Source organism: Epinephelus lanceolatus, chromosome 4 (genome assembly GCF_041903045.1).
Source record: "Epinephelus lanceolatus isolate andai-2023 chromosome 4, ASM4190304v1, whole genome shotgun sequence".
Taxonomy (NCBI): Eukaryota; Metazoa; Chordata; class Actinopteri; order Perciformes; family Serranidae; genus Epinephelus; species Epinephelus lanceolatus.
In genome coordinates, this window is record NC_135737.1 from 26,339,145 (window position 1) to 26,351,411 (window position 12,267).

The 12,267-nt window shown below is 43.9% G+C and overlaps 1 protein-coding gene across 1 annotated transcript in view; it reads left to right on the forward strand.

Moving 5' to 3' along the window:
* Window positions 1–12,267, forward strand: part of arhgap35a (Rho GTPase activating protein 35a) — a 73,067-nt gene that overhangs the window by 34,113 nt on the left and 26,687 nt on the right. The window lies entirely within an intron of this gene.

The window sequence follows — 12,267 nt, forward strand, 5'->3', positions numbered from 1 at the left end:
GCCTCACTGGCTGATTTAGGGTGTGTGTGTGTGTATCTCAAGCACTCGTCTCACTCTGTAAGGTTATCCTGTTCCTAGGGCATGCAGTGTGATGCCACTGTGCTTTTAGATGGCGAGGGATTTTGATGGATGACACGATGACAGATAGAGGAAAAAGCGACGAGAGAACAATTTAAAGAGGAAAATGACAGGAGCATAAAAATTTAATGGCAGCAGAGACAACTGTGGGGAAGGTGGAGGGCAAAGAGGTAGAGAAAGTGGTTGTCTATCCTTCTTAACAGCGGCTTATTTCTTTCATGTTGAGGCTCGTCTGGGCGGCAGCAGCGAGAAGTGCAGATGAGCGATCGTAAAGTAGCCCTGTCTGTGTACCATTAGCCAACCGCAAGTACTAAGCACTTACCAGAAGCTGCTTGTGTTAACCTCCTCCTCTCCTCCCCCAGACGTGAACTCTCTCTTTCTCCCCTTCTTACCTTGCTTTGCTGGAAACTCTTCTTGTTCTCTCCATAATATTTTCAATTGCCTCGTTTATGAATTCAGAATCTCGCCTCCTTCCTCGCAATACGTCCATATCCAACAAACTTTGGTTCTTTTGTTCAGCTCATTTCATTCCTGCTCTTTCATAATATGGGACACCTAAGTTCTTGAAAGGTTTCATTTACCAATGGAAAATAATTTCTTTTTTCTTTGCGCCGCTCTAAATGAAAAACACAATTTTGCCCAAGTGTCTACAAAACAATACGAACTTTCAAAACCCATTTGTGGTTTTCAAATCCATTTTATTATAACGAGCTGTTTCTTGCCGCCATCACAAACTCGGTCGATCAGTCTGTGGGTACAAAAAGTCTCCAATTCAATGAAACAGTAATTACACAAACAAAGCAAGTATTGGGATGTTCTGTCGAAAACTGTTGTTTGAATCGAGGCTGTGCCTCTAACTATTGGGGAATCACAAACAGTTGGCAGTGCAGCATCCAGGCGTACCTTTTTATTACTCCTGGCTGCTTTATTAGCTGTCCACAGAGCAGGGAAAGATTGAGGGGATTGACTGGAGATGCAAGTGGAAGTGGCACCTATTGACTGGTTTGGCTTCTTGTGTTATACTGGCAGGGTGCGATGATGCTATAAGGATACTGCTGCTCAGGCCAGCCCATTAGCACCTAGACTCCACACATGAGAACATGACAAGAACAGACCACATACAGCGTGGTATTCGCAGGCAGCCTCGCAGTGATGCACTGTAGCTGCTGGAATATGCCGTTTTCACAGCCAGCGCTGTGTCTGAGCTTACACTTCCCAAGCATTCTGTAGAAATTGGTTTATGTTATCTTCTGTTTCCCTCTTGGCCCATCCTAGTCCCTTCATTTCTGTCATTTTCAGATTTAATTGGTCTCAAGATTCAGCAGCACCTGAAAATTTCTCTTCGCATAGAAGAGACAAAAAACACAGTTTGTTTAAACTTTGGTATTTAAGCAGAGAGCAGTCAAGTTGGAAGGCACGTGCATGTGTGAGATGTGCCGTATCTACGTCGGAGCATATGGTGTAGGTGTTGGGTGTGGGTGCATGTGTGTGTGATGACCATCTGTCACCTAGTAACAGTTTGGGTGATCTCTGGCAGATCTCCCTGTTGGGATCATAACACCTGATTATATACAAAGCTGGGGGGTTACAGGCCCAGATGGAAAGACTTAACCAACATTATCCTTATATTCCGTGCTGATTAGACGGCACGATATGTGTTGCTTTAAGTTCAGAGACTTAAATATTCAAATGTAAAGTTTCTCTGAATCCTGTGTATTTGTAGAGTAGTGTATCTTGGCTGTGGGGTCAGAGTTTCAGCAGCTGGTGCAGTTTATTAATGGCTCTCTAATTGATATATAACAATGTGCACCTAGGTTAAGGCTATGGCTAATTGTGCTTAATCATAATTTCATTAATTTTCATGAGTCTAGTGAGTTAAAAGGTCAAATTGAGATTTTTCCTTGCTACTAGAGTACCACCACATCTAAATGCTTGCAAATGAAAAATGATGGTGTATATTTTGGTAATTTGTATTTGGAGTCAAATCCCAGCAGCAGCAGCCATTTTGCACCAGCCATTCTCCCCTGTCCTTCCAATACCAATCTGAAGCAGGAAGCTGGGGATGCAAAATGCACAGGTGAACACAGCCTGTATGCCGCACAATAGAAACTTGCTTTCATACTAAGACAAAACAATAGACGCTGTGTGGCTGCAATCAAGTAATTGTTGCAATCAAGATGGTGCCGAGAGTTTAGTCTGGCCACTACAGCCCTCGCAGCAGTAGATAAAGTGATAAAAATTAAACTCTGGTGGCAGCAGCAGCATCGCTCTGCGAGCGTGCACAGCTCTCCCGTCTCGGTCACCATCTGGAAAACACACCCAGCACATCTATTAGACACCCACTCTAGCAAAGGATGAGCGCTCCACTGAAAATGGGTTAATAATGACAATTAAATTGAAGGTAATGTCAGCGGTTGATCTGTCGCTCACAAATCACAGTGCTTTATGTGGATGGCTTTCTTTGCCTGGGAGTGGAATTGTGGTTTTAAATAAGTGCGAGTCACTGAGTCGAGTTATTGAAAATCTGAGAAATGTAGAATCGCTGTACTTGTTTTATGGAGACATTCTCTCACTACATGAAGCCTTCCCACCCAGAGGTCAGAGTGCAGATTTGTCTGCAGTAGTTGGTGAGGAAGTAAAGATGAGAAAGTTTCTGTTCGGCAACTTTTCAGCTGTACTATCCCCACAGCAGTATGAGAACACGAGTCGTCCTCTGCTTTACGAGCTCTTTTTATTGAGGAAATCTATTATGCACAGTCTGATTTTATTTGTAAACAGAGAGAATGTGCTGGAAGCAATTTTCAGTTTACACTAATGCACCGAGACATGAACACGTATATTAACACACACAAATATGGGATTTTTTGTTTTGTTCAAGAAAAAAAAACTGGCATGGGTATGAAAATATTCCTCAAATGATATCCAGCGCTCGGTATTGAAAGATGAAGGGCGTCCCCAGTTTTGACATAAGACAAACACACACACACACCTCACACACACTGTTTTTGTCAAACCAATTACACTAGCAGTTCGAATTGGAGGCTCATTCAGGTGGAAGATTAGCAGCTGGGTTTGAAGACTGCCACTAAATCCCCCTCCTCTAAGAAGAGAGCAAAAAATGCTGTCATGTTTAACCACAAAACTGGTATGTGGGTGTTTGTGTGTAAAGTATGCCCCCCCCCCCCCCCCCCCCCCGCTCCATGTTGATTGCATTGGACATATTTGCGTTGGGTCTATAACTGTCTGCGTTGTAGCTGTTTGTTTGTGCTGTTGCATCGAGTTTGGCTGGGAGGACAGGACAGCTGTATTGGATGTCTAAATGTGTGTATACAGTTGTGCTGATGCTGACAAGCCTTCGAGCAGGGGAGCAGGGATCAGATGTATGCTAATATCACCAGCAGACAGTCTGCTAGTCTGACAGGGGGCTGGGCCGTGAGGTTAGGTACTACTGCAGGAGAAGATGGAGCTGAGAGAGGGAGAGACAGAGACAGAGTGCAGCAGAGACATGCTAAGACCGAGGAAGACAGGAAATACAGGGAGAATTAGACAAGGGCCAGGGGGCACTGAAAGAAATGAGGAGTAAGGCAGTTCATGCCTAGCAGAAGGAATTAAGTGGGAGGGAGAGCAGAGGCCCACAGATGAGCTTTTGTGCCAAAGGAAAACACAGGCTTGTCTGTTTTTCTGACCGTGCATGTAAAGCAACACTTGTTGTTGTCGTTGGTGTTGTATAGCCTGTTGAACAGGGAATTCCTGGGCAAAATGTTACCATGTACCAAAGTGCACAATGAGAGTACGCAACTGTCAGTGTTTAGTCCCCCAAATCCCAAACAAGTATGTTTTACTAACCCCAAGATGACCTCTTCAGATTGCTTGTTTTGTCTCACCAGCAGCCAAAAACCCAAAGATATTAAATTTAAAATGATATAAAGAAATTCATCATTATCTCATGTTAGCATGAACAACTGAAGATGATTTTAGAATAAATATTAGCAACTGAAATCAAATCTAACTTAACATCAAGCTCACGTGAAGATCAGAGAGCTGAAACTGTTGCTGCAGAAACACCGTAGCCTCTCACTTTCACTTGCTCACTGTCAGCCTGGAGAGAAATGACCTTATCATCGAGGAAGGTACGGCACTGTGAGTACTTGTGCACACGTGTGTGTTTATAAGAGCGACTTTATGTGGTGGTAGTTCAGATTTATAGCTGTCACTGTCCATGTTTCCAGCACATAATATATTTAGCTGTGCTATCAGTGAGGCCTTCTGGTGCAGTTGAAGAGGTTAAACCACAGTGACACACTGCTCCTCTACCCTCTCCTTCCACTCTCTAAATAGGCTGTCCATTCTTTCGAGATCCTCTCTTTATCTGACTTAAACCTTGCTCTTTTCTTGCCGCCGCTCCTTGAACTGTTCAGTTATAGTCTTGAATTTCAGATTAGGCTGTGAATATGGTCTTCACTGCCCTCTTCCTTCTCTCTTATCCCCGATATCCTGCCTTTTCAATTGTTGACTGTTTGTTTACGGTCTGTGTCCCCTTTTTTTTGTGCTCTTATCCTGCATCCTTCCTTCCTCTCTCTGTCTGTCTGTCTGTCTGTCCGCCTCTCTCCTCAGGGGGTCCATCACTAACTGGTCCTCTATCTCTGCAGTGCCAGGCGGAGGGAGGATGTGGAAATGAACTTAGAGCCTGGGTACATGGCCGTTGCACTTTAAGTTACTAGAAACTATAATACACAGATAACTTGGGCCATAACAGATGGGTGTGGAATAAATAACATCATACTGTATGCACAACGGAGCAGTATTAGAAGATATGGAACAGCTAATCATTAACTTGATGCATACATGTGTTTCTGTGCACACGTGTCAGTGGTGAGATTGAGCAGTAGGGGGATTTGTTATTGGTGACTTTTTCATGCGGTTATATCCCCATGCCATCGGATCATACTAATGCACAGCCAGCACCACTTGTGAACTCACAAATGGAATGATGCAAATAGCCATAGCTAATCCACGATGTCCATAATCCCAGTCACAACTGACCAGCTCTCCTGGATCAGGACCTGGATGTGTGATGGCTGTTAGAGTGCTGCAATGTTGCTTCTGTGCGTTAGTGTGAAGATATGTATTATGTGTAATGACAAAGGTCCAGGGCGTGCTGAGCTTTTTGTGGTTAGTATTTTCTTCTTAAAGCAATTATTCTTTACTTTTGGATTGGTTTCGGTGGTGTGTTTTGTGTGCCTGGCCACATGTGAAATGCATTAGCAAGGGTGCGATAGCAGTGTTTGTTTTCTGCACACATCCAGTCAATGGAAAAAGCAAGGATATTTGAATTTCCTGTTTGGTGAGTGATACGTAGATGAGACAAATGACTTCTGTTTTAGTGGTTACACTGAATACACTGCACCACAGAGCACCTCATGAAAGTGCATCAGACATAGACGCTAGGCTTGGGTGGTGCTTTACAAAACAGCATCTCTGTATCAGTTTAACAGAGAGAGCGGTGACGGTACTTTTGATGGTAGTATAATCATGTCATCGGGACTTCTAAATATCTTGGTAAACCTGAATATAAGCGTTGTGAAGACAGATTTTGTTTTTTTTTTTTTGTTTTGTTTTTTTTAAGATATATTTTGGGGCATTTTAGCCTTTAATTGATAGGACAGTCAAATGTGAAAGATGGGGAGAGAGAGGGAGTGACATGCAGCAAAGGGCCACAGGCTGGAGTCGAACCCGGGCCGCTGCAGCAACAGCCTTGTACATGGGGCGCCTGCTCTATCCACTAAGCCACTGACGCCCCGTGAAGGCAGATTTTTACATATATATTTTTTTCAGCAGCTGTTTACGCCTCACCTGTCAACTCCTGTGCACAAATGACATGATTTCCATTTTCCTCCATGCTCTGGTGAAGGTCACCAGGCTGTTGTTTGTTTGACATGGCCAGAATAAATTGGTGAAAATGAGATTAGCCAACTTTGCTCTGAATATCTGTGTGTGTGTGTGTGTTACTTTTTTACCTTTGGGTATTTAAGGATGGAATTGTTTCAGACCTGTTTTCATCAGCATTCATATCATATTTAGAATCTATCTTTTATGTTTGTTTATGCCTTTGACAGGTAAGATAGCACAGCCTGAGCAGGAAGCTGTATCAGTATAAGGACTCCCACCCCATCCACCCGCAGCCCACTCCCCTGTCCACAACCCTAGTTTTGTAGTAATGGACAACAAGTCTCCAGAGAGGCGGAGAATGGGGGGGGGGGGTTTGGAATAGAGTGATGGAGACGAGTAAGAGTTTATATGAAAAAAAAAACTTGACAGATGGAGATGGGAAAATCTATATGATGAGGATAATGTGGGTGAGAGCAAGAGAGATAGAAAAATAATAAGAGAGAGCACAGAGCGGAAGTGCGTGTGGTTGCAGACTGACATCATGCAGAAGGAGTGAGGAAAGGAGGGGAAACATGTTTGGGGACTGGAGCAAAGGGAGGGCCAGCCAGCCTGGTGTCTTAGAGAATAAGGGAGAGAGATTTTTTCCCTGCTGCCTCTCTGTCATCATCATCACCATCACACTGCTTCATGACTATTTCATGACCTTTGTTTCTGTCAACTCCCAGCCTTCCTGAGTGTATAATACTGTACAACCAGAGGGCTTAGAGGAAAACCATGCAAGCAAGTGGGCCTCCGTGTTTATCTGCGTTTAGCAGTTTTCCATATGAACTGTACTGAAATTAGAGAGTTTTGTCATTGTGTCAGGAGATAGCTTGAAGAGGATCACTGTGATATCTCTAAGTACCTCTATATATGTTGACTTTATAAAAGCCCTTCATTTTGTATTAAATTAGGAAAATTAATCCCTTCAATTTTCCACTTCCACGCAACATTCCTTTTGAGATCCAGCTCACATGCATGGTTATCTCATTCAGCCCATGTGCACTCTCCATTTAAGCGAACATGTCAAAGCAATAAGGATTTTTTGGTATTTCAAAACAAGCCTGACTGACAATTACTCCCTGGCTAACTCTTCCTCTTTGCCCTGTAATGATAGGAATGCAGCCACCCCATGAAAGCTACACAGTCTTTCCTCACAGGCAGTGAACACAGCCTCTTTCCCGCTGCCCCTTGTAGCACGTGTTATGATGAACTTCACGCCCTGCCACCCTAGCATTAGCTTCAGGCTGCACTCCAGTACCCTACAGATGCATCCTATCTTCCGTCTTGTCCTTGATCCAGTCAGTGACCTAGAAAGGGCTGCTACAGTCAAGGCGAGATTTGCTGTCTTGGGTGTGTTTTGACAGTTTTAAACCAATAGATTGGGAAATTCTTGCTAGGAAAAATAAGGAGGGAAAAAAGCAATGGGGAGATGAAGATGTGGTATTTGGGTATGTTCTGCTTGTAATGCTGTTTGTGATTAGGCAGGGCGAGAGCGATGTGACAGGTCAGACCCTGACCCTTAACTCATCCAGGCCTCGCCACACCCTGCCCCTCTTCCCTGAGGGGATTCCAATGTGCAGCTCACATGACCCAGGCCACTGACCTCTCTCCCCTTCCCCTCATACCCATTCTTCTCCAGTACACCCCCATCCTCTCCATGTGCACTAACTTCCCACCCTCTGTCTCTGCCCACCCCCTCCCAGTGTCTTCCACTCCTTCCTGCATCTCCTCCTATTCTCTCTCCCTTTCCTCTTCTGCTTACCCTCATGTTTCAGGGTCAGAGGCAGATGCAGTGCAGGCCCTAACCTATCTCTGCCTCAGCCCTAAACAGCCCTGGGCCTCGAGACAGTGGTATGTGACTGGACATGCGCACCAGACACCAGGCCTCAGGGTGAACTGGGAGACTGGCTGTCTGAGTGCTCAGTAACTGGACTGCCGCACTATAAGGCTAGTTTAGCTCAGGCGGTGGTGTCTTTATAGGTCTGCGAAAAGAGGAAATGTATTCCCTAAATGACTCGATCTATTGTGTATGAAATGTTGCACTTGGACTGCCAGTAGACAGGCTGTTGAAACAAGCTGAATTGTGCAGTTGTAATGTCATATATGTTCCATGTTTCTGTCAGTTTGGCCCGGGCAGAGCAGTCAGTCTCATGAGGCATTTTATTTTCTTCCATTATCTGCTGCTGTGTTTTAAACTGATGCATCCTCACATCACCTAAGATTGAATTCTGAGCTGTCTGTTTGCCTCTCGCTCTGACATGTCACTCGGACACACCAGGAAAAAAAGTCCATTATTTTCTTTTGTTTGCCATTTCTTTTGTGGTTATTGCAAAAATGCCCCAGCTCTCTGTCACATACATACACACGCTTACCTGCACTCTACTGCAGCAAGTATAACTGTCGCAAACAGTGTATGAATTTAAAGATTTGCATACACATAAGAACATTCTCAGACAAAGAAAGGTGGGGTCAGTGAAGCAGATGTTAGCGATGCATCTGTGCGAGTGTTGAGCCTGGCCAGCCTCCAGGTCCATAGGGACTTTAGGAGTGCTTGACTTTATTTAATCCAGACACTCTCACAACCAGTCACAAACATGACCTATTTCACACATGACACACTCATCACCAGGCTATTACATAGGATAAACAAGCAGCCTGTGTGTGTATGTGTGTGTGCACTGTGCATATGCATGTGTGCATTTTAATGTGTGAACTCATATAGGTCATTTGTGCTAATGTGGGTCTGCACCAGAGCCTCTGTACTTATCTGTATGTAACACCCTCTGTCAGCTCAGTAGGCAGCTACTTCAAGCATGTCACAACAGTTCAGTCTGTGCAGAGATGCAGTTCACCGCAACCTTCCCAATAGCAGAGCTCACAAACCTACCTGAGAGAGAGAGAGAATGAAAAGAAAATACTGGTATACACAATTTAGATTACAGTAAATTACTGACTTTAAAGGATCTGCACCACGTAATTGTAATTATTTAGTAAGTAACTGCTGATAAATCAGCTCCACAAGACATTAGAGGTATTTATTTTCAGGCTTCATAGTGAATGGACATCCCATCACATTTTTATTCCTGTGAACCTGGTGGGTGGGATCATGTAGATAAAGTATATAAAAAAAATGATGATTAACAGGCTGGATGCAAGTTCTGTTTGGCCAGCGGACCATATCCAGGGGCAGCAGGTTATGTTTTTGTGGCTGATTGTAGTCGAGGCTGTCTGCTCTGTAATGTGAACATGACTAGGTCAGGGCACAGGTGCGCTTTTAACCTGCTGACTCCAGCTCTATAGATACCACACCTGCAGTTCTTCTCATCGAGCCAAGGCTAGGCAAGTCTAGGCTGGGTGTACTGTACTGTTTTCCCACTGGTTGTGTTCATATCTGGTGCGCGCACACACACACACACACACACACAAGCATACAGAGAGGAAAATAAACACACACGCAGTAAACATACTTATAAGAGAGCCTGCAAAGAGAAGGCTATGAATTAACCATAATACCCAGGTCATATACAGTACAGGCCAAAAGTTTGGACACACCTTCTCATTCAATGCGTTTTCTTTATTTTCATGACTATTTACATTGTAGATTCTCACTGAAGGCATCAAAACTATGAATGAACACATGTGGAGTTATGTACTTAACAAAAAAAGGTGAAATAACTGAAAACATGTTTTATATTCTAGTTTCTTCAAAATAGCCACCCTTTGCTCTGATTACTGCTTTGCACACTCTTGGCATTCTCTCCATGAGCTTCAAGAGGTAGTCACCTGAAATGGTTTTCCAACAGTCTTGAAGGAGTTCCCAGAGGTGTTTAGCACTTGTTGGCCCCTTTGCCTTCACTCTGCGGTCCAGCTCACCCCAAACCATCTCGATTGGGTTCAGGTCCGGTGACTGTGGAGGCCAGGTCATCTGCCGCAGCACTCCATCACTCTCCTTCTTGGTCAAATAGCCCTTACACAGCCTGGAGGTGTGTTTGGGGTCATTGTCCTGTTGAAAAATAAATGATCGTCCAACTAAACGCAAACCGGATGGGATGGCATGTCGCTGCAGGATGCTGTGGTAGCCATGCTGGTTCAGTGTGCCTTCAATTTTGAATAGATCCCCAACAGTGTCACCAGCAAAACACCCCCACACCATCACACCTCCTCCTCCATGCTTCACAGTGGGAACCAGGCATGTGGAATCCATCCGTTCACCTTTTCTGCGTCTGACAAAGACACGGCGGTTGGAACCAAAGATCTCAAATTTGGACTCATCAGACCAAAGCACAGATTTCCACTGGTCTAATGTCCATTCTTTGTGTTTCTTGGCCCAAAGAAATCTCTTCTGCTTGTTGCCTCTCCTTAGCAGTGGTTTCCTAGCAGCTATTTGACCATGAAGGCCTGATTGGCGCAGTCTCCTCTTAACAGTTGTTCTAGAGATGGGTCTGCTGCTAGAACTCTGTGTGGCATTCATCTGGTCTCTGATCTGAGCTGCTGTTAACTTGCGATTTCTGAGGCTGGTGACTCGGATGAACTTATCCTCAGAAGCAGAGGTGACTCTTGGTCTTCCTTTCCTGGGTTCGTCCTCATGTGTGCCAGTTTCGTTGTAGCGCTTGATGGTTTTTGCGACTCCACTTGGGGACACATTTAAAGTTTTTGCAATTTTCCGGACTGACTGACCTTCATTTCTTAAAGTAATGATGGCCACTGGTTTTTCTTTAGTTAGCTGATTGGTTCTTGCCATAATATGAATTTTAACAGTTGTCCAATAGGGCTGTCGGCTGTGTATTAACCTGACTTCTGCACAACACAACTGATGGTCCCAACCCCATTGATAAAGCAAGAAATTCCACTAATTAACCCTGATAAGGCACACCTGTGAAGTGGAAACCATTTCAGGTGACTACCTCTTGAAGCTCATGGAGAGAATGCCAAGAGTGTGCAAAGCAGTAATCAGAGCAAAGGGTGGCTATTTTGAAGAAACTAGAATATAAAACATGTTTTCAGTTATTTCACCTTTTTTTAAGTACATAACTCCACATGTGTTCATTCATAGTTTTGATGCCTTCAGTGAGAATCTACAATGTAAATAGTCATGAAAATAAAGAAAACGCATTGAATGAGAAGGTGTGTCCAAACTTTTGGCCTGTACTGTACCTATTCCAAAAGTATCGGCCAGCCAGCCTGGCTGAGCATAACACACACTACAACTTATTAATACAGAGAACAGGTCTACCCCTGAGTGCCTTGATCCATTTTTCATGCATGTTTCCTCTACAAATATCAAAACACCAGACATTCTTTTTGATATTGATTCCTTTTTCTGCTGGCACTTGGTTATACACCTGGTGCAGCACTGGGGAGGTCTCGCCTCTCAAATGTTAATGCACAGTCTGATTGGAATTTGCTTTAGTAAAACTCAGGATTTCAAGGCTCTGCCATAACTGTCAGCTTTGAACTTCGATTAGTGGCACTCAGCTTTCAAGTAAAACTCGGAAATGTACAGTATATGCAGTAGTCGATACAAGGCAGGTGTGAAGCTGTTTTTTTATCTACAGTGTGTTCCACTGTAGTGAGTTTCTTACTCCTCCTACCATTTCCTTTTTATTGTCTCCCCCTCTGGTGGGCAATGTTGGGCTTTGAAGTTCATCTTTGCGCATCCACAGTTCTCTGTTGTCTGACAAATTCAATTCAGCAGCAACGAAGGCTTTGTCTGCTTTTGTGCTCTCTGTCAAAAGAGCTATTCATGTTTAATAGTGGTTTTAATGTCTGTTTTACTACATTAACGCCTCAGTTATGACATGGAGGGGATGGTCTCATACTGCAAGTCTGTGTGCTAGCTGTCTTGGAAGATTTTTGTTCCTCGCAAATTATGCTGTCAAAGAGGGCCATTCCACAAAGAGCATCCCCCATCTCTCATCCTCTCCCTCGTTATTTTTAGGTCGGATCTACTAATGGAATAAATGATACAGAGATTGGCCAGCCAACTAAGCCTCTATATGTGTTTGTATGTGCTATTTCTCGACAGCACGGCACCAGTTTGTTGCCTGTACTGTAGGTAAATATGTTGAGACATTAGTGATGGTACACCAGCCAACTCTGATCTGTTTGCAGAGTGCTGTATAGTGAGAAACATAGGAAAACATGTTTTTGATGGAGATGAGTCAGCCAACAGGCAATGCAGCCTTTTAAAATGCAGATGGCTTTCCCTAGTTGGCCAATTAGTAACTTTAGCTCTGGAACGCTTATCTGCTTTCATCT